Source organism: Oryctolagus cuniculus, chromosome 11, assembly GCF_051225735.1.
Source record: "Oryctolagus cuniculus isolate XC-2025 breed Fujian yellow rabbit chromosome 11, ASM5122573v1, whole genome shotgun sequence".
NCBI classification, from domain to species: Eukaryota; Metazoa; Chordata; class Mammalia; order Lagomorpha; family Leporidae; genus Oryctolagus; species Oryctolagus cuniculus.
This window is the reverse complement of record NC_142877.1, coordinates 64,265,308-64,290,969: the sequence shown is the minus strand read 5'-3', so window position 1 is coordinate 64,290,969 and position 25,662 is coordinate 64,265,308. Positions and strand designations below refer to the sequence as shown.

Sequence of the window (25,662 nt, the reverse complement as noted above, 5' to 3'; positions counted from 1 at the left end):
AAGCCCTGGGGAGATTTATTAATTTTTGTTGACTTCAGCAAATGTTAGCTGACAGCCTCAATTTCAGTTGGGTAATTTACAAGAACAGTAGATTTGCAGCCCAAGTTTTTCGAGCACACTCTGTTGTGGGGCATTATCCCTGTGTTTATTCACTTCTTTCCACAAAAGATCCTTTGTAAGAAATTATGTTACCATTGTATTTACCAACTCTGTTAATTTACTTTAGATAGAGAAGCAGTCTGAATGAGTTAAGTGCTTTTAGGTTGGTTTATTTTTGGTTTAGATATTACTGTATTCTCAGAAATACGAATTTCAACAGGTCAACCCTTGTTCAGGAAGGGTGCATGCATGTTTTGTTGGATTCTATCGTTTAGCAGCTTTCAGGGAATAATATTTCCAGGTAGTTTCTAACAAAGGTGATCTTCATTTTGAAAAAACAAAGCTCAGATTGTGTGCGATTGTGTCTGCCTAGACCCGGAGAGAAGCACCTGGGTACATTGACTCGGTGATGAGCTGACCAGAACCATCTCTTTCTTTCTTTCTCTCTCTTTTTTTTTTTTTGGACAGGCAGAGTGGACAGTGAGAGAGAGAGACAGAGAGAAAGGTCTTCCTTTTCCGTTGGTTCACCCTCCAATGGCTGCCACGGCCGGCGTGCTGCAGCTGGTGCACTGCGCTGATCTGAAAGCAGGAGCCAGGTGCTTCCTCCTGGTCTCCCATGTGGGTGCAGGGCCCAAGCACTTGGGCCATCCTCCACTGCCCTCCAGGGCCACAGCAGAGAGCTGGCCTGGAAGAGGGGCAACCAGGACAGAATCTGGCGCCCCGACCGGGACTAGAACCCGGGAAGCTGGCGCCGCAGGTGGAGGATTAGCCTAGTGAGCCGCGGTGCCAGCCCAGAACCATCTCTTTCTTTGTCTTGGACCTTGATGGATTGCTGGCTTGAAAAGCAGGCAGAGATGTATAGATACAGCATTCATTCTAACAGAAACCAGTGATATTTTGCTCACCCCTTATTGCTTTTTCTTTTTAAATTTAGCTATATGTAAAAAGGATGCTTCAAGGAAACACATTATGATTTATGAGTGTGGAGCCTGCTGCACTAACAAGATTCTTAAGACTGTACTGCAAGCTTGTTTTCTTTGAATTTTGAAAAGGAAAATAGGGTATTTTTCTCTCTCCACTTACAACATCGGATGCTTAAAATTGCAGCAAAATTTGGACTTATTTATATTTGGAGGAGGGAATTCAGCTACATCTGATGAAAGGAAATGATTTGATGTTCTATTTTAAATAACTTCCCAACATGTGGGTTAGCTGGCGATCCTTTTCTTGGCCGAGAATCACTAGCAGATGTTGGCTTCAGCTCTGAAGGATGTGTGCTTCTGACCTAGGTCTTGTCTTCTCCCTGGTTTTGGTTATTTTGAGGTCTGTTTATATAATGTCATATTCTTATGTAATCACTCAAAATATGAATTATTTTAGCTATCAAACATAAAAAGCAAAGTCCACACACACACACTCGCACACTCACACTTCTTCATACCTTTTAACATATTCTTTGCTTTATTTGATGCAATTTCTTGTTAGGAAGGCAAGGTGAGTTTTCTGTTGAAGAGAAAAAGTGATTTCTTCTTAAAACCAGATCTCATGGCCACCAAGTGCTGAACCTTGTCTTAGGACTCAGATCACTTGACTAGTTTCTGTCACTCTTTTTACTTAGGAAAGACACTGATCATGATACAAAAGATGGTGTGGCACAGGCCACTTAGCGTGTGCTGTTGAGTGGGTGGTCATGAGGGGCAGCCTGTGGATGCACTGAGCAAAGTGGTGTCCCAGAGTGCTGGATGTGGGCTGTGTTAGGTGAGGTGAATATACTGAGTGGCCCAGTGCTGTGATTACCAGTTCATGCGCCACTCAAAAACAAAACACACCCAGGAATCACACAAACCTGTATTTCACTTTGAAATACAGTAATCAGAAAGCACTTTATATATAATAACACAACATCTTAATCTTCAGCAGGAAAAAAATCTTATTGGGTAGTTCTGAAAAGTCATAATTCAATAGAAATAAGTACAATTGGATCTTTTACCTTGATCCCAGAATAGGAACAGCAAAGAGAAAAAGAAACATGCTATTGGAAGCTAGAGAAATCTAGAAAACTTCCAAGGACAAAGAACTGCTAACATTTCTTTTCTTTTTCATAAATGCTTATGACTTCTGTTTAATATGTCTACACTGTGTCGCTGGATGGGCAAGATCTGTGACTCACAAGTAAATATTATAAACCTCAGAAATGACTTCTACTCAGCAGAGATCATTTCAGTTGAGACTAAAAATAACCCTCAGGGAAGGTATTTGGCTTGGTATTTAAGAAGCCCATGCCCCTGTTAGGGTGCCTGGGTTTGATACCTGGCTCTTCGTCCCTGACTCCAGCTTCCTGCCAGTGCAGACCCTGGGAAATAGTGGTGATGATTCAAGTGATTGGTTCGTTGCCATCTTGTGGAAGATCCAGGTTGAGTTCCTGTCTCCTGGCTTTGGCCTGGCCCAGGCCCCGCTGTTTCAGGCATTGTAGAAGTGAGCAAGGGGCCAGTACTATGGCTGGCATTGTAAGCTAAGCCTCTGTATTGGTGCCAGTTCGTGTCCTGACTACTCCTCTTCTGATCCAGCTCTCTGCTACAGCTTGAGAAAGCAGTAGAAGATGGCCCAAGTGCTTGGGCCCCTGCACATGCTTGGGAGACCTGAAGGAAGCTCTTGGCTCCTGGCTTCAGATCAGGTCAGCTTTGGCCATTGTGGCCTTTTGGAGAGTGAACCAGTGGATGGAAGACCTTTCTCTGTCTCTCCCTCTCTCTCTGTTTATATCTCTACCTCTCAAATAAATAAATAAAATGTTAACAAAAAAGTAAGTGAGCAAATGGATGACAGCTCTTACTGTTTGTCTCTCTGCCTCTCAAATAAATAAGGCATCCCTATAAAAACTCAGTGTATTCCATAATAACAGACTGTAAAATAAACCAATCTTGTTTTCTTCCCCCTCTAATGTTTAAGAATAGAAGTCTTTCTTAACATTTTGCTCTTCATTGTTCCCAGGAGCTAAAGTATAAACAGGTCAAAATCAACTTCTAGTGAAAATTATTTGCAAATATTTCTATGTTCCTTTCTTTATCCATATGTAGGCCATGTGATCTAACAAAATAAACCGAGTATTTCCCAATCTTGGAGTGTGAGTCCCTGAGCTCTTGATGCAGGACCTGGTCTGTGTGACTGAATTTCTGTTTGTCAGACAGCATTGTCCTCAACATGAATGAGATGTGGCTTCCAGCAGTAGATTGCATAGGCAGCCCAACATCACATTCACAGCAACTGTCACCCTCGATCTCTTTCTCTCAAATTCCAGGACAGTGTTTAAAACTAGTTCCTTTTACTTTCCTCATGCTTGGTCTAGGAGAGTTGGTACAGTATCAAATAGGCTATTTATTCCCATCCCAATGCATATGGACAGGAGCTTTGTTTTCTGTCCTGCTTTCTGATGGAACACCATCATGATTCTAATAAGGTTCCAAGGTACTGCTTTTGCTATGTTAGAAAATAAGCAGCAAGACTCAATAAGGACACGTTGTATAACCATGGAAACATTGCCAAGTCAGTTTCTCTACCCACTGTTAAACTACATATGCAGCTATGAATATGTGTATGTGTGTGTATTTATGGACATTGATTAAATCACTAGTGTGATAATTTAAAAATGTAAATATTGTCCCATGAGAAAAAATATAATTGAAAAAGCTTTTTAGAATAATATAAGCTTGCAAAGAGTTCTCATGGCTACTTCTTCTTTGGTGCCCTTTAATCCAAATGGCTCTCTAAAGAAACCCACCAAGACTTTTAGATGTGTGGTAGAACAAAGCAACTAACTCAGCCTCTTTTCTCATACTCACTAATGTCTTCCTTTAGCTGCCTCTAAATAATTGGTCCTAACCTTCTATACTTTATGGAAGAGTGGGAAGAGGCGCATGAGTTGGTGCGAGCCTCTCCACCAGTTCTGCCGCCTGCTCACCTCCTTCTCACCAGGCAGGGGCTGAGCTCCCTTGTTTGTTAGTATATCCTTAGCATCTATCACAATCTGTGTTTCACAAATAGTTGAGTTTGTTCTTTGTGCCAGCTAATGTTCTGGATTCTTGGGCTAGTGCAATGAACGATTCACATAGACAAAATCCTTGCTTTTATGGTGTCCACACCCCAGCATGGGGAATTACATGTTGTAAGTGCTCAGAGGAGTAACATAGCAGAGTATGAGGATGGAGACTGATGGTGAAGTGTGTGAGTGTGTGAATGTGAATGTGTGAGACACACACTATCCAGGGTGGTAGAGAAGCTTGTCTGCTAAACTGATGCTTGAGCAAGGCCAGGAATGAGGAGGCCATGAGCCCTGTGCATATATGGGGAGAGAGAGTTCAGGCACAGTGACTAGTAACAGACTGTAGCCTGCTTGGTGTGGTCAAGGAACTGCCCAATCATAAACACAGCAACTTGAGATCATGGAGCTGTTAGTGTTAGGACGTGAGTTTAGCTTTATCTGCTTGATAGTAACTTTTAGAAAGCTTGCTTTTAAGCTTCTGTGCAGGATATTGCTTTAACATCCCTCTGTTTTTCCCCTAAAGATTTATTTATCGATTTGAAATTTAGAGTTACAGAGAGAAGATGGAGAGACAGAGATAGAAATCTTCATTCTACTGTTTCACTCCCAACATGGCCATAACGGCCAGGGCTGAGGCAGGCTGAAAGCAGAAGCTTCACCCAGGTCTCCCATGTGGGTGGCAGGGATTCAAATACTTGGGCCATCTTTTTGCTGCTTTTCCCAGGTCACTAGCATGGAGCTGGATTGGAAGTGGAGAATGCAGGATATGAATCAGCATCCATATGTGATGCTGGGGTTGCAGAGGGTGGCTTTACCTGCTGTGCCACAGCACCAACCCTGACTTTCTTCATTTGTAAAGTGCAGAGCTCTTGATTGCTTTTCTACATGTTCATTAATAATTCCTGGCACCCAGAACCTAGACTACCACTCTTTCCCAGGTTTATTGTTTGCTAATATTAACAGGAAATTTCCCATGCTGAGTTAGGAGTAACCTGAATGGGAGTGTCTCTCATTTTCTGCCCTAAGGGTATCATTTTGGATTTTACTTGATGTAAAAGGACCAGTAGATTTATAGGAGATGTAGCTTATTGTAAAAGAAAATAGAATGTTCCTTAGAAAAATGTGCCATATTAGAGCATTTTGTAGTTTTTAACCTTTCTGCTAGTCTGTTCTGTGGATGAACCTTTTGGAACCATAAAATGTTTTTCTCCTACTCCATCAGATTATGTCAGTTGTTGATCCATGCTTTGTGAAACAAGCCAGACTCTCCCTACTTCTTAATTTCTTCCTTCCCTCTGCCCTTCCCGTCTCCCTCTGCCCTCTCCCCTTCCCCTCTCCCTCTGCCCTCTCCCCTTCCCCCCTTCCCCACTTCCCCCTTCCCTCCCTCCCTCCCTTCCTCCATTCCTTCCTTCCTTCCTTCCTCAAACTAAATTTGAGTAGAGTTTGAGTCCATGAAGTGGGGAAAAGAATTAAAGAACACATAAATTTATGAAAAGAACTGAGTCAGAATTCTGTTTTAAGTATCTTTTCTCTTCCTTTTGCTGATGGGAATATAGCCTTTTTTCACAGCAACTTGGTACTACTTAGTGAAACTAAGTTAACATACAAGGAAACTTCAAAAAGTTTGTGGAAAAACTGGAATCAAAGCATAAGTTTGGTGCAAAAATTTTGAACTCCATATGTATGAGAAACCTTCAAAAAGTTCATATGAAATGTGAATTATGAATAAGCTAGGCAAAGATTTCAAATATTTTTGCACTACAATAAACTTATCTTTTAGTTTCATTTTTTTCCCCACAGACTGTTCGAAGTTCCCTTGTATGCTCCATAACTACTCAGCTCAAGCCTAGTTCTACCCTATAGAAAATTCTTACAAAGGTAAATGGCTAGGCCGGCGCCACGGCTCACTAGGCTAATCCTCCGCCTAGCGGCGCCGGCACACCGGGTTCTAGTCCCGGTCGGGGCACCGGGTTCTGTCCCGGTTGCCCTTCTTCCAGGCCAGCTCTCTGCTGTGGCCAGGGAGTGCAGTGGAGGATGGCCCAGGTGCTTGGGCCCTGTACCCCATGGGAGACCAGGAAAAGCACCTGGATCCTGGCTCCTGCCATCGGATCAGCGCGGTGCGCCGGCCGCAGCGCGCCGGCCGCGGCGGCCATTGGAGGGTGAACCAACGGCAAAGGAAGACCTTTCTCTCTGTCTCTCTCTCTCACTGTCCACTCTGCCTGTCAAAAAAAAAAAAAAAAAAAAAAGGTAAATGGCTGTGTTTGAAGACGATCTTTCTTTTATCTATTCTGGTGGTATTGGAAATGGTACATCAGGTCCAGAGGCAACTGCTGTCCATCATTAGGGGACTGGGGAAGTAAAATGTGGGAGAAGTGTGCTTGACACAAGGCATTTGAAGGCAACATACTAGATATTTATAGATTTACATAGGGCAACACTGATAGGCATTAAGAACTTGGTAGATATTAAGGATCTGCAATGAGTTAAAAAAGAAAACAGGAAACATATTCTGTAGCCTAGTGCTGCTTATGTAAAGTAGACACATTCATATGAATTCATTTTTATAAAGATATTTAAGCACAGAGAGTGAGCAATTTAGAATACGAAGCCTGTGGAACAAGGGAGGACTAAGAGCAGATTGGCAATTAAACTAAAATCAGAGAGGGATTTTGTGATTATAGTGTGCTGTGAACTAAGGAATATGACTGACACATTTCCTTGCAACCAGGGGTTCCAAACTTGAAAGTCATGCCTAGGTCTGTTATTTGGAAATCAAATAATTGTTCAGATTTCCTGACACTGTGATTCTGGGGATATATTCCTATGGGAAAAGGAGCATCTGGAAATTATTGTAGATACTTTCTGAGCATGAAATCTTTAAAGATAATTTGATGTGAAAGATGTTAACAATTTGCTTTCTAAATAAGCTCTACCAACAGTGTTTCTAACTACTGTGATATTTAGAGTATACTTTTTTTTTTTTTGACAGGCAGAGTGGACAGTGAAAAAGAGAGAGACAGAAAGGTCTTCCTTTTCCGTTGGTTCACCCCCCCCCCCAACAATGGCCGCTGCAGCCGGTGTGCTGTGGCTAGCACACCACGCTGATCTGAAGCCAGGAGCCAGGTTCTTCCTCCTGGTCTCCCATGCGGGTGCAGGGCCCAAGCACTTGGGCCATCCTCCACTGCCTTCCTGGGCCATAGCAGAGAGCTGGCCTGGAAGAGGGGCAACCGGGACAGAATCTGGTGCCCCGACCGGGACTAGAACCTGGTGTGCCGGCGCTGCAAGGCGGAGGATTAACCTATTGAGCTGCGGCACCAGCTTTAGAGTATACTTTTATGAGATGCAGACTTGGTAAAGGGGAATTAACCCAGAAGGCTGCTACTTTTTCCTATTTCTTTATTTCCACTTGCTTCCTTTGCAGGGCTTCCCTTCCCGTCTAGCTCACTGTATCTGCTTCTTTCACCAACTGACCTCCTTCCAGCTCCCTTTACTGTAGCCCTGAAGCCACCGTGGGGGTGCACGAGTTGATGCCCAGGTCTTACTGCATGCCAGTGGGCTCTTTCTCTTTGAGATTAAAGAATTTGTTTTCCTTTCCTCTTACTTCATCTGTTGTTAACTTCCTTCTTACCAGCTCCCCTTCCCTTTCAATTCTGATGACACTTTATCCAATTAAAGATGTTTGTTCCTTTTTATTTACTTTTTAAAAAAGATTTATTTATTTATTCATTCATTTATTTATGATGTAGAGTCACAGACAGAGAGAGGGAGAGACATATAGAGAAGTCTTCCATCTGCTGGTTCACTCGCCAAATGGCCATAACAGCTGGAGCTGGGCCATTCCAAAGCCAGGAACCAGGAAATTTTCTGAGTCTCCCACATGGGTGCAGGGGCCCAAGCACTTGGGCCATCTTCCGCTGCTTTTCCAGGCCACAGCAGAGAGCTGGATTGGAAGAGGAGCAGCGGATCTTGAACCGGTGCCCATATGGGATGCCCACACTGCAGGTGGTGGCCTTAACCACTATGCTGCAGTGCCAACCCCCTGTTCCTTCCTTATTTATGTGATGTAAACTAGAACCTGTGCCCTTTGGGATATTCTTCAGTGGTTTAATTCTTAAAACCTTCATCGAATATCTCCTTCCTGTGTTCATTCAGTAAGGCAGTGTTTCACTTTGCTGTACACCAATTCCACTTAGTTGTTGGTTCCTCAAGGGATAATTACTATTTACCTAATTATGTGGTAAGTGCTATATAGTGGCAGAGTAATTAAAAAATGTACTGCACAATTACAAAGTAACTGTGGTATTTGAGGGGATTTGTTCTACCAGAATTCACTTCAATGGTAATTCATTGGCTAGCATAAAAGAATGGCATCAGGTTATCTGCATGAAAATAGCAAACGTCATTTGGTTTTATATTGTACTCTGTTATAGTTTAGTACTGATGGAGCAGCATCTATTCTGTTAAAATGAATTTCACACTCCTGGTGAGGAGGAACTAGGCTCTTGATTTTTTGATCGGGAAGCAGTAGCTAATGTTCATTGAAGAAATACTGTTCATTGCCATGTATGCCCAGTTTCCAAAGCAAAGCAAATGGAGACAAGCATTGGCAAGAATAAGCAGGCATAGCTACTGCTCATTTGGGACATCAGTTCTTACAGTTTTTGAATACACGAACCACTGCGTTTACAGTCACAATGGGACTTGGAGCCTGGGAAGGGAGATCTTGTCAAATGGCATTTTCTGGGCTCCTGCCCCTACGGAGATGTGGTTCAGTTGTTCTGGGTTGAGACTTTGAAATGTGCACTTTATCCAGATAGCTTCAAATCCTGCCTAGGTGAATCCGTGGTATCATCAATTTGAGAGCCACGGAGTACCACAGAGGAATCCAGATCTAACGTGTGTGGGTGTGTGCAGACCTGTGGGCTGTTTGCTCTTCATCTCTTCATGCCTTCTGTCTGACCCAGGTGCATGCCTAAGCTCGTTTCTTGTGTAGGCACCTGTTCCCAACCTGTTTCTATTTAAAATGCGTTTTGAAGAATAAGCCTCCTAAATATACTATTTATCATGAAGCATTGTAGAATATTTTTTTTTTTTGACAGGCAGAGTGGACAGTGAGAGAGAGAGACAGAGAGAAAGGTCTTCCTTTGCTGGTGGTTCACCCTCCAATGGCCACCGCGGCCAGCACGCTGCAACCAGCGCACCACGCTGATCCGATGGCAGGAGCCAGGTACTTCTCCTGGTCTCCCATGGGGTGCAGGGCCCAAGCACCTGGGCCATCCTCCACTGCACTCCCTGGCCACAGCAGAGAGCTGGCCTGGAAGAAGGGCAACCGGGACAGAATCCGGCGCCCCAACCGGGACTAGAACCCGGTGTGCCAGCGCCGCTAGGCAGAGGATTAGCCTAGTGAGCCGCGGCGCCGGCAGCATTGTAGAATTAATAGGAGTTATATCCTAGAATGGAGACTATGATTTATATGCTAAATGCTGATGAGGATATCAGATTCACCACGTTTAGAAGATATTCATAGAGAATTCTAGGCCTTTCAGACATCTTTCTTAAATTCTTCTTTCAAAATAAGTTAATTTTTTTGAGCAAAATAAGTTAATTTTATTAAGTAATCATTCAAAATCATTCTATAATCACAAAATCATTCTGTTTTGTGTATATTATCTTTTTTAATCAACACAATCTCATATGAGAGAAGTAATATTGTTATATTCATTTTCACATGGGAAAAATTGGCACAGAAAAGCCAAGTACGTTTCTTGAAGTCACACAGCTCACTATTCATTGCTAAGGAAAATTGGGTAATGCTGTTTCTAACATCTTCACCATGGACAATATTGTAGATATGTTTTTTATGATTTTTGTAGAAAAGATTTTGAATCTCAAAAAAGGCACAACCCTAATTTCCTGAAACCAGGGGAATGATCTCCCAACCCCACCCTGAACATAAGTTGTCTAAGCACCTTTTAGAAGAATGAGGGCACAATCTCGTGTTTGTGTTATGTGAGCCTGGCTGTTTTGCTTGATTCCTTTCTGGTGAGAGAAACAAAGTGAACAAATGTCTCATATTCCTGGAAACTGGAAAGGTCTGTAGCATTCAATAAAAACAGTCAAGAGAAAGGTTTTTAAAGAGTACAGTTGGACTTCCTTGGTCTACCCACCGTAAGATAGACACATATTCAGATACATTTAGAGGCCAGGTATAGTGTGTAGAATGAAATTCACCAAAGAAGTCAGGTGGCTTTGCTGGACAGCCGCATGTGCACTGCCTTGCTTTGGCAATGGAATCCATGACATTTGGTGCACACTGGGTGCATACAGCCAAATAGGAAAGTCAAGACAGTAAGGCATCTTTGTTTCATAATTTGCTAGTGTTTTTTATATTTCTAGTGTAGATGTGAAAACATATACCACCTTTCAAGAAAGGACATATTTATTGCTAAAAATGATTTCTTAATATTAGCCATTTGGAATTATTTAGAAATTTTCAGATGAAATATTTATCTACAAATTTAGCTAAGAGGAGAATTGAAAGGCTGATCACATGAAACATTTAATGAGGCTTAATGTAAAAAAGTGCACTGGAATTTTCATTGGGATAAAGTATATGAAGTTTGTAATATGAAAAGTTGCAAATATTTTATGTTTACAAAGGATGATTTTTAAATTATCTCATTTTCTCTGTAATGTTTGTATTATAATAAGCATTGCCAGCCAGATTCAAAGTGAAAGCTAAATTAGATGCTTTGTGTGTGTTTCTTTGCTCAGAGGGTTCACTTTAAAATTATTTTTATGATTTTTTTTATTTTCAAAATCATAGATAAACTATAAAATATGTTCCAGATGAAATATCATAATACATTATTTATGAGACAATAATAGGTGTATTTAGTGAAAGAAAAACAAGGCTTTAGGCTGCTCTAGTGACAAATTCTAACACTGAAGCAGGGGTGTCACAACAGCTCAGGTTGTTGGTAAAAAGTACACTGCCTTTGGATTGGGTAACTGATGAGTGTTATGTTGGTTTACCTTGAAATTTAGGTTCATTCTCTAATCACACTATTTAGTGAAATGATTTCCTCTTTTTGAAATTCACAGCTTTATTGTGATGTGATTGACAAATTGTGTGTCTTTAAGGTGTACAACATGATGGTTTGATATACATTTACATTGTGAATGATCACCACAAGCAAGCAATTGAACATGTCAATCACTTCCCATAGTTGCCTTCTTTGGGGAGAAAATTGTGATCTACCCTCAACTAATTTCCAGTGTACAATACAGTATTATTAACTCTAGCCCCCCATGCTGTACATTATATCATCAGATATTCACCTTTTTTAAGGTTTATTTATTTATTTGAAAGGCAGAGTTACAAAGAGGCACAGGGAGAGAGAGAGAGAATTCTATCAGCGGGTTTGCTCCCCAGATGGCTGCAACATCTGAAGCTGATCTGAAGCCAGGAGCCAGAAACTGGCTCTCCACATGGGTGCAGGGGCCCAAGCATCTGGACCAAATTCTACTGCTTTCCCAGGCCACAACAGAGAGGTGGGTCAGAAGTGGAACAGCTGGGATTCGAACTGGCTCTCATATGGGAAGTTGGCACTGGCTCTCATATGGGAAGTTGGCACTGCAGGCAGTGGCTTTACTCACTGCGCCACAGCACCAGCCCCAGATTTTCATCTTAAAACTGAAAATTTGTACCTTTTGAACATCATCTCCAAAGGGAATCATCAAGTGATTCCCTCTTGATGTTTCAGCATAACACTACCAGTAGCTCGAATTTTACCTATCTCTGTGGTAGCAACTGTGGGGATAATTTAGAAACATGTGCACCCATGTTCATTGCAGCATTATACACAGTATCCCAGTATGAAAAAAACCTGATTGTCTCTCTGTGGATGAGTAAAGAAACTGATGTGTATAGGTACACACACTGGAATATTTTTTAATAGAAACCTTTTATTTAATAAATATAAATTTCAAAAGTGCAACTTTTGGATTATAGCTGTTCTTCTCCCATAACCACCCTCCCACCCGCAACCCATCCTTTCTCTTACTCCCTCTCCCATCCCATTCTTCATTAAGATTCATTTTCAATTATCTTTATATACAGAAGATCAACTCTACACTAAGGAAAGATTTCAACAGTTTGTACCCACACAGAAACACAAAGTGTAAAGTACTGTTTGAGTACTAGTTATACTGTTAATTCTCATAGTACAATACATTAAGGACAGAGATCCTACATGAGGAGTAAGTGCACAGTGACTCCTGTTGTTGATTTAACAAACTGACACTCTTATTTATGACGTCAGTGATCACCTGAGGCTCTTGTCATGAGCTGTCAAGGCTATGGAAGCCTCTTGAGTCCACAAACTCCAGCATTATTTAGACAAGGCCATAGTCAAAGTGTAAGTTCTCTCCTCCCTTCAGAGAAAGGTACTTCCTTCTTCGATGGCCCGTTCTTTCTGCTGAGATCTCACTCATAGAGATCTTTCATGTTGGCCGTTTTTTCCAACAGTCACACACTGGAATATTATGAAGCCTTTGAAAGGGAGATCTGGACATTTGTGACAATATGATGACCCAGGAGGACATCATGCTGGGTGATGTAAGCTAGCCACAGAAAGAATTTTTCATATTTCATATGTGGTATCCAAAAAATAGAATATATAGCATATGTACAATAGAGAGGGTAGAAAGGTGCTTCCTAAGGATGAGGAGAGGCAAACCTAGACAGCGAGTTGTAGGTAAAAGGCTGTTAAGTTGCATTTCTATAGGATGCATAAATCCAGGGATCCAATGTACAGCATGAAGACAGGAAATTTGCTGAGTTGATTTTTATGTGCTTGTCACACACAAAAAGGTAAATGTGAGAGAAGATACAATAATTGGATGTGCTATAGTAATCATTTGATTATGTATCATTATATTTGAACATCATGTTATTTACTTTCAATATATACAATGAAAAGAAAATCTGTTGGCTCAGCTGACTTTGACCTAGAGATTGGCATTTATAAAAACTACTAAATCCTCCCCCAAATGATTGGCTCTGTGTATGTTTGCTGCTAACTTTGCCTTAAGCGTTCCCTGCCAACTGGCAATGCGTGCTTAGTCATTACTTGGGTGAACTGGGTATAATGAGGCTCTTACCAGGCAATTTGCAAAAGTTGAAAAGAAAAGATCTCTCTCTACCTCCGGTATTTATGTAGCACTTAGATTTTTCCACCAAAGAACACTGCGTTGTTCAATAATTTAAATACTAGTAACCCTGCAAGTTGCACACTGTGAAGACTGGAATACATTCTGCCTTGAGCATTGTGCAAAGCCCAGCTGTTCCTGGGTGGCATTGCTGCTACGACAGTGTGAATTGCACTTTTAATTTGTCTTCCCATCTGACAGCACATCTAATTATACTTTATAAAACGTGTTTTAAATGATACTTAAACCTTCCATTGAAGTATATTTACACAAAAGTGAAGATTAAATAAACACTTAAAAATTATATCAAGTCATCTTAATTTAACCACTCCTTCTGCTGCATTTGCATTTGAAACATGGTGCTTACACTGAGCTAATTTTCAACAGATTCTAAGCAAGAGTGGCCAGAATGGAAGTGAGAGGTTAAGAGTTGACCTTTTCTTGTTTTGGAATTGTTCAGTCACTCAATAAGCATATCTGAGTATTTGGGAACCTTCTTCTACCACTAAAATTATACCTTACACAACTTTAAATTTTTGTAAACTTACACATTTGGAAAAAGGAGTGAATAGGACAGGAGCACATTTTATTGATTACATAGAGATGGAAAGATTCAAACTGCATCTTTAAATGACAATACGTTGTATTTATCTTTTCTTGGTTATCTTCTGTCCCTGCCCTCTTTCTGAATATTGTAGTAAATAGCTGGTATACTTACTAGAGCACCCATATATTTATATAACATAATATACTTTCTTGTTCTTCCTTCTTGGGAGAATTTTAATAAGAAATTTTTTATACCCATGAAATTCTCTTTCCAGACAACTAATGGGTTTTCCTAGTAATACAAATGGTTGTCTCATTTGAAGCACTGATTGTCAAACTTAGCAATTCCTTTGGAGTATTAAAGAACAGTGACCCCCACCCTCCTTGAGAATTGTAATTTAATTGGTCTGGGGTCTGAAGAGGATCTGTGGCTTTTTAGAACTCGCCAGGTGACTGTGATATTCAACACAATCAGCACTGCTGCTCTCCAGGGTGAATCAGGTTTCTTTTAAAGATTTCCATGTTGGAATTAGCTAATCCCAAACACAGTGGTTTCCAACATGTCTGCACGTTGGATTCACCTTGGGAGTTTTGAAAAAATAGTCTCTGTGCTCCCAATGCCCAGTCCCCACCCCCTTGCAGGAGGTTGTGAGATTTAATTGCTCTGGGTGGTACCCTGAAATTTTAAATTGTTTAAAGATTCCTCATGATTTTAATATGAAGACAAGTTTGGGAACAAATGGGGCAAATAATTGTTTTTTTTAAGCTTGGTGAATGATGAGGAATTCAGAATTTACATGTTTTGTTGAGGAGATGAACTTGGGAAAGAAAAGTTACCAAGTTCCTGTGCCTGTTGCCCTTGGCTCCTTATCTTTATGCTCCAATATATCCGTGCCCTTATATGCCCTTATATGTCCTTATATACTCCCATATATCCGTGCCTCTGTGGTGTCATGGTAATATAATGGTAACTGACAGTTCTACCTGCGTGGCTAACTGCCCGAAGATCTGTTAGGCAACTGTTTGGCTCAGGAGCACTAGTGTCTGTAAGCCCAAATAAGCAACTGGGAGGCATGGATAGGGGTGGCTGCTGGTGAGTGCAGCTATCAATGGATGTGGACATGAAGATGCAGCAGTATGTGGAAGTGTGGCTGTGTGTAGATGTTTGTGTGTGTGTACAACCACTGCCAAGGACACACAGACAAATATCTTCGTTGGTCCCAATGCCGTCAGGAACAAGTGGCTGTTCCTTGTATATTTCTCACTGCCACCATGAGTAAAAGAGATATAAACCCATAGATGACTCGAAGTTGCTCTCTGACTTGTGGGAATCTGGATCTGTTTGTTCAAGGCTCTAAGCTGTGGGTATACATGTTTGAAATGTACACTCTTCCTTGGAGGATATGTACTTGATTAAAATACAATATAAAATGTTCTTTCCATTCAGCTGTTAACATTATAGAGATGAGAGGATTAGAGGCACTAGAAAATCTTAGAACATTTTTGTAGTGGGCTTTTCATTTGTATTCATAGGTATGCTCCTAGGTAGAAGAATTGGACTCAAATGACCTTCACTAACAGTGTCTATAATCTGTCTTTGACAGGTTTACAAAAACATGTACTTATTTTAATGGAAGTTATATGTTTGAAAGGGAAAACAAACTGTTCTTTTATACAACTCACACAAATACGTTTCTTCTGGGGTGATAATATATTGAGTGCTATTTTCTGAGACTAGTATTTGAATAAGAGTCCTCAAGTGGGTGAGAAAATCATTTCTAACACACGATTTGCTTAATTTAGGTCACTAGTTTATGTGTTACCTAGATTCTCTACCTCCTAATCATGAAACTGACTTATCAGTAGTACTGTTGAGCTCAGTTTAGTGGTTGAATCCCACGTCCCATTCCTTGGGTTCTTCATTCCCTTTGGTAGCTCATCCTGTTGCCCAGCTGTCTCTCTCAGATGATTTATTGCTGTTAATAATCTTTATTTCCAATTGCCAGTTTGTTCTTCAAGTCATTTAATCTTTTAAATAAGTCTTTCTCCTTGTTTTCCTACTAACATCAAGGTTCCTCCTACTGTCAAGTTTTACTGCTGAGTCCTTTCCCCACTTATTTCCTCCTTGTATTCAGTCCTAATACTTGATGCCATCACTATCACTCAGGGGTTGGCCAAGAAAAATGAATGCACTCTGAATTCCAGATGTGAAGTTTAAAACACCAAGATGTAGGGTTCGTATAATTTTGAAAGAGGTGGGAGAATGAAGCTATTATCTATGGAATATGTAATTATGGAATTACTACTGAGTAAACTAATCGGAAGTTCTCCCTTCTCAGCTTTTCCTTCCTGACAGAGGTAATGATGATGCCCTAACCCCAGCTGCTTGACTTATTATTAAATATAATGTATAATGCTCTATTAGATTATATCATGAGAAATAGAAGTGCTTTCAGTAGATTCTAGAATATTATATAATTTACCACTTTCCTCTGCCTGACTCAAACTCTTCAGTCTTGAATATTTCCATTTTTTGAGGGGGGTGATCATTCCTTCATCTTTATTTCCCATATGTTTTCGAAACAGCATTGTCTACATATATTGTATTGTATTTTTCCCCAGAAACCTTTTATTTAAGGAATATAAACTTCATGCATTTTATAAATACAGCCTTAGGAACATAGTGATTCTTCCCACAATACCTGCCTTCCCGCCCACACTCCCACTCTTCTTCCTCCTCCTGCTCCTATTCCCATTCTTATTTTTTCACTTAAATCTATTTTCAATTATTTATACACATATGATTAATTCTATACTAAGTAAAGAGTTCAACAAGTAGTATATATATATATATAAAAAAAAAATCTGTTCCTCAACAGTTGAAACAAGGGTTGTTCAAAGTCATTGTATCTCACAGTATCATTTTCACATCTATAGATAACCTTTTAGATGCTCTATTAGTTAGATCAGGGAGAACATATGGTATTTGTTCTTTAGGGACTGGCTTATTTCACTAAGTATAATGTTTTCCAGTTTCAAAAATTTTGTTGCAAACAACAGGACTTCATTTTTTAAATTGAGCATAATATTCCATGGTGTACATATCTCATAATGTCTTTAACCAGTCTTCAGTTGATGGACATTTTGGTTGATTCCATATCTTAGCTATTGTGAATTGAGCTGAAATAAATGTATGGATACAGATAACTGATTTCATTTCCCTTGGGTAAATTCCCAGAATTAGGATGGCTGGGTCATATGGTAAGTCTATATTCAGATTTCTGAGGTATTTCCATACTGTCTTCCCACAGTGGCTGTACCAGTTTACATTCCCACCAACAGTGGATTACAGTACCTTTTCCCCCACATCCTCACCAGCATTTGTTGTTTCTTGATTTCTATATGAAGGCCACTCTAATGAGTGAGGTAAGACCTCATTGTGGTTTTGATTTGCATTTCCCTGATGTCTAGTGATGCTGAGAATTTTTTCATGTGTCTGTGGGCAATTTGGATTTCCTTTTTTGAAAAATGACTGTTTAAGTACTTTGCCCATTTCTTCACTGAGTTGTTTGTTCTGTTGAGTTTTCTGATCTCTTTTTATATTCTGGTTATTAATCCTTTATCAATTGCATAGTATACAAATAATTTCTTCCATTCTGTTGGTTGTGTCTTTTCTAAGTATTTCTTTTACAGTGTAGAAGCTTTTTAATTTGATGTAATCCCATTTGTCAATTTTGGCTTTGATTGACTGTGCCTCTGGGGTCTTTCCCTAGAACTCTTTGCCTATGCCAATGTCTTGCAGGGTTTCCCCAATGTTCTCTAATAATTTGATGATATCGGGTCATAGATTTAGATCTTAGATTTAGTCCTAGATCCATTTTGAGTGGATTTTTGTGTTAGGTGTTAAGGTAGGAGTTTTGTTTCATACTTCTGCACCAATTGTTGAAGAGACTGTTCTTGCTCCAGTGATAATTTTAGTTCCCTTGTCAAAGATAAGTTTGTTGTAGATGCATGGGTGATTTCTGGCATTTCTCTTTTATTCCATTGGTCCATCCATCTGCTTTTTTACTACTACCATGCTGTTTTGATTATAACTGCCCTGTAGTATGTCTTGAAATCTGGTATTGTGATGCCTCCAGTTTTGTTTTTGTTTTATAAGATTGTTTTTAGCCATTTGGGGTCTCCTGTGTTTCCATATAAATTTCAGCATTGCTTTTTCTATGTCTGAGAAGAATGTCCTTGCTATTTTGGTTGGTACCACATTGAATCTATATATTGTTTTTGGTAGTATGGACATTTTGATGATAATAATTCTCCCAATCCATGAACATGGAAGATTTTTCCATTTTTTGTGTCTTCTATTTCTTTCTTTAATGTTTTATAATTTCTCATATTTGACATCCTTGGTTAAATTTATTCCAAGGTATTTGATTTTTTTGTGAATGAGATTGACCTTTAAAGTTCTTTCTCAGCTGTGGAATTGTCTGTGTATACAAAGGGTATTGAATTTTGTGTGTTAATGGTACAGTCCAAGCTTTTGTTTTGAGTCTGTGCTTCTTAGCATAGCCATCAACGTCCAACTTGTATCTTCCTTTCCCATCATTTCTTTGCTGTACATCTTTTTTAGTCTTAGCTTTAGAAATACTGTGGTTTCCTGACGTTCTCTGAGTTCGTTACAGTCTACTTTTTCATGCATGTAATCCTTTGTTGTATGTTGCATGTAATCCTGTGTATGGAGTATTCTTTGTCTCTTTTGCATTGTGAATGTGTGGTCTTCTGCAAAGCCATGTTCAACTGTGTATTCAATTCTCTGATCTTTCAAGCTTAGTGAACATCTTCTTTCTTTGTGTTATATCATTTTTTCTGTCCCCTTTAAAAAGGATTTATTACATATTTTACATGTCTTCTGTATTAGACTGTGGAATCAGACTTAAGAGGGCATTTTACAAAGTTTATGGAAAATGAATTAAAAGTGGTTTAAATTATCTATTTGGAAGTTTGAGAGAGGGATGGAGAGAGATGTCTTCCATTTGCTGGTTTATTCCCCAAATAGTCCCAACAGCCAGGGCTGGACCAGGCAGAAGCCAGGAGCCTGGAACTCCATGGAGGTCTCCCATGAAAGTGGCAGGGGCCCAAGTATTTTGGCCATTTTCCACTACTTTTAGGTAGATTAACAGGGAACTGGATAGGAAATGGAGCAGCTGAGACTCAATTCAGCTTAACTCACTGTGCCACTCTGCCAGCCTGAACGTTCCTGCTTCTTTTGTCTATCAGTTTCCTAATGTAGCTGATTGGGATAATAATAATTCCGCACATCAACTCAACTGAATGACATTGTTTTAGTGATTAACTAAGAAAATATGTGAAATGATTAGCACAGTGACTAGAACAGAGTAAGCTATCAATAATTGGAAATGTGGTTGCTATAATTACTTAATTACACTATTTCTGAAAAAAAAATAAACTTCAGACAATCACAAGAAACCCAAAATGCGGAGTGTGAGGCTTGAAGCAATGATGTTGAGATTGAGACCTACATGTGTCTCAGATTTCTGTATAATGGTTTAAAATGAGCAAGCAACTTCAATGTGCGCTATTAAGTCATGTAAAGTATGGGGGCTGGCTGAAGTATAGCCCTATTATTCCACAATTTGTGTGTAGAGCACTAAAGGAAATGGTGTTTGGCTTGGGGATGGAGTAAGAGAGCAAGAACGTAGTTTCAAACATGTTTTAAGTGATAGTGTTGTGTGATGTTCTCTGTTGGATGATGAAGATCTGTTGAACTGACAAGAACACCTTATTAAGAAAGGTTGAGTGTCGCTCCCCGTCTTCGTGGAGGAATGACACTAAACCCTGCCTAGGCTTCATATCTGAGTCACGGCACCATTATGTTGCTCCCCCTCTTCGTGGAGGAATGACACAAGACCTTGCGCTGTTCTTTTGTCTGCTCGGCCCTCCCCGGGTTACTGCTGGTTCTTCCCGGGTTGGCTACCGACCCTTCCACCTCCGTGGAAGGGCGGTTCCCCCTGCCACCTTCCCCACTTCCGCGGGGGAGCGGCACACCGCCGGCCGGCTCTCTTGGGGGCTGCACAGGTGTTCCTCTTAGATGTTCCTGGTGCATGTTGTCTCTCTCCTCCTTTATAGTCCTCTTCCACCAATCCCAACTCTGCTACCCACACGCCGAGTACGCTGCTCTCCTCCAATCAGGAGCAGGTCCTGCAGTTTATTGGTTGAACTGGAGGCAGCTGTGTAGAAGCTGTTTCCTCCCTTCTCAGCGCCATATTGTGGGAGAGCAGATGCATAGAGTAAGTCTTAATTCCAGTAACTTAGTCTAGTCCAAGTTGCTCCCAGTTGCTCCCCACAGTTGAGCACCATGACATTATCAGACCAGCATGGAGATTGTAGAAATGTGGAACTGCAGACCTGTTTGGGGGGTTCATTGCTTATATGCCTGTCATATCCAGGCTAACTGTAATCTCTATTATTGGGGAATAGATGATAGTGGTGAGTAGACCATTCTTATCTTTTTCTCCCTTCATATAATACCACACAAAAACAGAAGCGCCATAAATCCCGAATGTAAGTGCTTATCTGCTTGCTTGCTTCTGACATATTTCTTCAGTCCTCCTGCCACTGTTTTTGATTGATCTTCAAGTTCTGAACTGAAATATTTGGTATTCCAAAGGAGAATGCCTCTATGAACATTATTTTGAATGGTTCAAGGAGTTGGTTCAACTTTCACTTCAATTTCCAGCACCTCACATTATTATAGATTGAAAGAACAGTGCCAGACTGCCTGTGCTTTTTGATGTGATGTGTGTTGTGTGGTGGACTTGCTTCATTCAAACTGATAGAATGAACAATGGCAGTGTGGTGTGTTCTTTAGAATCAAAATATTTCATTGGAGACATAGTGGATAGCTATTTGATTCTCCTGAAGTTACTATTTACATTTAAATTCTTGCATTTGGGGGTCTTGAACTTTCTCTGGCATAGGATTTCTATGTCACTTCTTGGGAGCAAGTCTAGCTCTTGTATTGTTCTGTGCAATCGCATTGAGTGTAGCATAGTGTTTACATTTAGCAGTGACTAATTAGTGTCTCTTGATTGAATTAGTTATTACCTAGTTGTAGAGAAGTATAAGCATTTCTCTGAATATTTAACCCAGTAGAATATACACAAAGAAAAACACTCACTTAAATGTCCCCTCTTCACAAAGATCTACCGCAAGAAAAAAATTAAAATGCCCTTTTATACAATTTCTCAGCGCTTCTCACTTTTATTTTGGAGCAGTGTTAAAATTTGTTTGTAATATGTATATTTCATCCAAAATCAACTTGGATATTATTCTTCTATATATATACTGCTTATACATAAATATATTTGACATCATAGAATATGCACATAGAAAGATGGATGTCTAATTGGCAAAAATTATAAATTTTGTATTTATTCTTGATATCTTCCATCTATTGTTATAAATGAATCCAGATAACTTAAAAAGTTCATGAGAAGGTAGGCCCACAGAAGTTGTGTTAACATAGCTTCAAGCCAGAGCAAAATAGCCTCCACTCTAAGCTCCCCTCAGATGGAATTATATCATATAATGTACATGTACTTTCTTTGGATGCTGCTGAGCTTAGCTTTTTTCCAATTTAATTCTGTAAGTATTTATTGAACCTTACTATATGTTCAGCCAAGGACTTGATGATGTGGATGATTAAAAGGCAATACTGCCATACACCCATGAGGATAAAAAATATAATAACTGAAAATAGAAGTGTTTGTGAAGATGAGGAGAAATTGGAGCTTTTGTGATATGTAGGTAGGAAAGTAAAATGGTGCAGCCATTGTAGAAAACCATTTGGCCATTCCTCAAAAAATTGAGAATGGAATTCTCTTCTAATAATTCTGTTCTAATAATTCTGCTCTGGGTAAATATCTAGAAGAACTGAAAACAGGGTTTTGAAGAGCTATTTGAGTACTCTTATTCACAGAAGCATTATTCACAAAATTCAAAAGGTGAAAACAACCCAAATGCCCATCAACAGATGAATGGAAATATAAAATATGTACGTACAATGCAGTTTTATTCAGCCTTAAAAAGGAAAGAAATTTGACATAGTTTGCAAAATGGGTGAATCTTGAGGCCACTATGTTTAGTGAATTAAGCCAATCATTAAAAGGCAAATACTGTATGGTTCCACTTATCTGAGATTTGTAGAATAGTCATAAATAAAAGCTAAGTAGAAGGCTTGATTTCAGAGACTGGGGTAAGGAGAGAATGGGAGTTACTGTTTTATGGTGTAGTTTCAGTTTTCAAAATATAAAGAGCTCTGGAGATTGGTTATGTAACAATGTATACAGAATTTATGCTACTACACAATGTACTTAACAATTTTTAATATTGTAAGTTTTATGATTTGTACATTTTAGCATACATTCAAAAGACAAGACACAGTTCACATTCTCAAGTGCTTTACAATCTCTTTGCTGGTGAATGAATGAGGTGACATTTAATTGAGTGGAAAGAGAGAGAGAGAGAGAGAGGGAGAGAGAGAGATATCTTCCATCCGCTAGTTCACTCCCCAAATGACTGCTATGCCTAGAGTTGAGCCAGGCAGAAGCCAGGAGCTGGGAACTGCATCAGGGTCTCCCATGTGGGTGGCAGGAGTACTTGGACCATCTTCAGCTGCCTTCCCAGATGCATTAACAGGGAGCTGGGATCTGCAGTGGAGCAGCCAGAGCTCCCATATGGGATGCTGGCATTGGAAGAGGTGGCTTCACCTGCCGAGCCACAACACAGGCCCCATGATATGTTTTCTAACAAAGAATTTCCATGAGGATATAATCTAAAAATAATGAAACCTTAATATAGATACATATTCTATTTATCTATGTAGAATCTCTGTGGATCTATATAGATATAAACTTAATATAGATATAATCAATATATACTTCTTATAAAACAATTAAGAAACAAAAAGCAACAATAACAACAACAACAACAACAACAAACCTTAGGACTCAGGTCCCTGTCTACCCCTAACTGCATTCTTTGGAGTTAGAAAGATGAGAACCATGGCATGTGTGGCTAGAACACTACTATAAGAAAAAGATTATCAAATCCAGCCTCCTATGTATGATATAAGAGCTATTTCAAGGAAATAAATTATTTTACTCAGATTCTGCAATTACTTTTCAGGAGATTGTATTAAAATATGAGGACAAACAGGAATTCCTGGTGGTTCTGTACTAACAATAAAGCACTTAATCTGTAACAATAAGCAATGAATGAATGAAGAATAGATGTGACATTTGTTTCTATGTAGATCAGTGTAAACAGTGAAAGCAGCGTTGTAATCGAGGTGTTTGCTATCAGCAAATTTCACACTACTGAATTCCAGTGAAAGGAAAATCAGTAAGGAGCTGTGCTTTCTGCCATTTGGAGGAGGTAGGTAGTTTGAAATCAAATGGACTTGAAAGCTATCTCCTGGTTGTATTTTATTTTATTTTATTTTTTGTGGAGAAAGCAGTAGACCTGTCCATCATAAGTAGACAAAAGATAAAATAAATTTAAGGATTCTTTCCAGGCAGTGTTTGATGGCTCAGAAGAGACGGAAACAAATGTACAAGTTGCCAAGATGCTATTCTCAAAACAAGCAAAACAGCCAATCGAATGGAAAATGTGAAATATTACCCTGTTGTATGGAGGAAGAGTGAAAGGCACAGCTCCCTGGACTAGTGTTACAAGACCTGGCATGGATCCCTGTTCTGCTGCTCAGGCTTTCTCTGACCTTGGGTAAAGTGCTTATCTACTTTAGGCGATTACTTCTTAATACGTCAAATAAGGGTAGAAGGAGGGGCTGCCCATTGACATAACATTTATATAAAAGTGCTATAGAATATGGTGCATTATCTCAAGCTAGAAACACCCAGGTAGCAGAAGTGAACGTTTAACTCTACACTATCCTTTCACTTGTGGTAATATGGATGGACATGGAGGGCATTATTTTAAGTAAAATGAGCCAGGCCTAGAAAGACAGCGTGTGTTTTCATTTGTAAGCGGAAGCTGAAAACATTGACTTTATAAAAGTAAAAAGAAAGGCAGCCACTAGAAGGGTAGCATGGAGAACAGAAACGGGGGTTGGGTAACTGGTACCAAGGTATAGTTAGGTAGGAGGGCTAAACACTGGTGTTTCACAGCGTGGCAGGATGACTGTAGCTTACAGAAATTTGCACATTTAATAAAGAACTAGAAAAGGGGAATTCTAATGTTCCCAAAACAAAGAAATGATTAATGTTTAAGGAGATGGAAATGCTAATTACCATAATTTGATCATTACACATTGTATCATGTACTGAATGATCACACTGTGCCCATAAACATCTACAACTATTGTGTCTCAACCAAAAGTTTAAAATAATTTGATTAGGAACCATTAATTCTCAACAAAAGTTACCACAGTTATATAATACTAATATTTGGAAAAACAGTTTTTATTTAAGTAAAAATTAAAGACCTAGGCTCATAGCAAGTACAGCAAAAAGAAATAGAAACATTCTGTTTTATTTGTTTTCATCAGTCTGAATATGCTTAAGAGGTGTTGTAAATGTTTACTTAATGTCTGAAGCAAGACAAGTTTGAGGATTTTGTGTGTGTATGTGTATTTAAGTGAAATAGTACTAAGTGGCTGCAATAAAACATAGGCACAAGAGTAATAACACCAACAGTGGAAAGGTAGTATGACTGATCGAGTTATGCAATTGTCCAAATAACTAAACTGTGATTTATAATTTGAAGAGGCTACTTATGGTGATGCATGTAACAGCAAAGAGGATAGGGACCAAAACACCAGATTCCAGTGCTATTTCCACTATCTGAGCTGTGCAGAGTCTGTTTCTTATCTGAGAAATGAGAGCAAAGATAAAGCCTTTCTTACAAGGTAATTTTGAAGATAAATCAATATAAATTTAATGAGCAATGAAAGTCTATACAACAGATATATATGTGTGTATCACTAAAGATATGCCCAGAAATATGTTAGATATTCTGCATACCATGATAATTAGACATAGCTCATTTCCTTAGGGAATACACAATGTAATGGATAAACACCTCATTGTGATGTCTTGATGTCACTTAAAAAAGATGTGTGCACAGTGAACTTGGAACACAGAAGAAAGAGACATTTTCTAGATGATGAATTTGAAGAGATTCATAGTAGTATAAAACAATGTACAGATTTTGGTGATTAAGTTTTATACTCATAGACTGAAAATGGTGAACTGAGGGATACCAAGTTATTTAAATAGAAAATTGCAAATGTGACACTTAAGCTAAAAAGATGAAATTAAAAATTAAATCAAATTCTCATACTCAAATCAGCCATTATTCTTTGATTAAAAATGATGCAGTAAAGTTTTTTATTAAAGTGTTAATTTGTGAAATCATTGAAAATTTTAAGTCAATACTAGAAGTTTTTATTTTTGAGGAAAAATGTAGAAACTGGAAAATAATATGTGGGATCAGTTTAATCAATACTCATATTCATTAGGTATCTCAGAGTAGACATTTTTCCTATTTTTATGCCTCCACACAAAGTCATAATGGTTGATGTTAATGTTCTGGATCAATTCCAGTGACCACTGTTGTTGGTCTACATTGTTCCCACTCAATAAAGCACGTGTACTCACACACACACACACACACACACACACACACACACGGGGCAGGTATTTGGCCTAATGATTAAGATGCTGATTACA

At 39.3% G+C, this 25,662-nt stretch overlaps 1 protein-coding gene across 4 annotated transcripts in view; it reads left to right on the top strand.

The window, feature by feature from the left end:
* The window catches only part of TAFA2 (TAFA chemokine like family member 2), a 528,509-nt gene that overhangs the window by 243,334 nt on the left and 259,513 nt on the right, over positions 1 to 25,662 (top strand). The window contains exon 2 of one of the 4 annotated variants that reach the window (XM_089307432.1): positions 17,206 to 17,320. The exons of the other annotated variants lie outside the window; for them this stretch is intronic. The gene's annotated coding sequence lies outside the window, so the exon portion shown is untranslated. The remainder of the gene's footprint in view (positions 1 to 17,205; positions 17,321 to 25,662) is intronic. 4 annotated transcript variants of the gene reach the window in all.